This window comes from Etheostoma spectabile, chromosome 14 (assembly GCF_008692095.1).
Source record: "Etheostoma spectabile isolate EspeVRDwgs_2016 chromosome 14, UIUC_Espe_1.0, whole genome shotgun sequence".
Taxonomy (NCBI): domain Eukaryota; kingdom Metazoa; phylum Chordata; class Actinopteri; order Perciformes; family Percidae; genus Etheostoma; species Etheostoma spectabile.
Window position 1 is genome coordinate 23,207,644 of NC_045746.1, and position 226 is coordinate 23,207,869.

The window sequence follows — 226 nt, forward strand, 5'->3', positions numbered from 1 at the left end:
CAACCCAGCCTTGTGCAGGTCTACAATTTTATCCCTTGTCTTTACACAGCTCTCTGGTCTTGGCCAGAGGTTGGAGTCTGTTTGTTTGATTGAGCGTGTGGACAGGTCTTTTATACAGTTAACAAGTTCAAACAGGTGCAGTTAATACAGGTGATGAGATGAGAACACGAGGACTTCTTAAAGGAAAAAAAGAGCCAGAATTCTTACTGGTTGATAGGTGATCAAA

General features: G+C 42.0%; 1 protein-coding gene across 2 annotated transcripts in view; it reads left to right on the forward strand.

Moving 5' to 3' along the window:
- The window catches only part of pex11b (peroxisomal biogenesis factor 11 beta), a 19,675-nt gene that overhangs the window by 4,800 nt on the left and 14,649 nt on the right, over positions 1–226 (forward strand). The window lies entirely within an intron of this gene.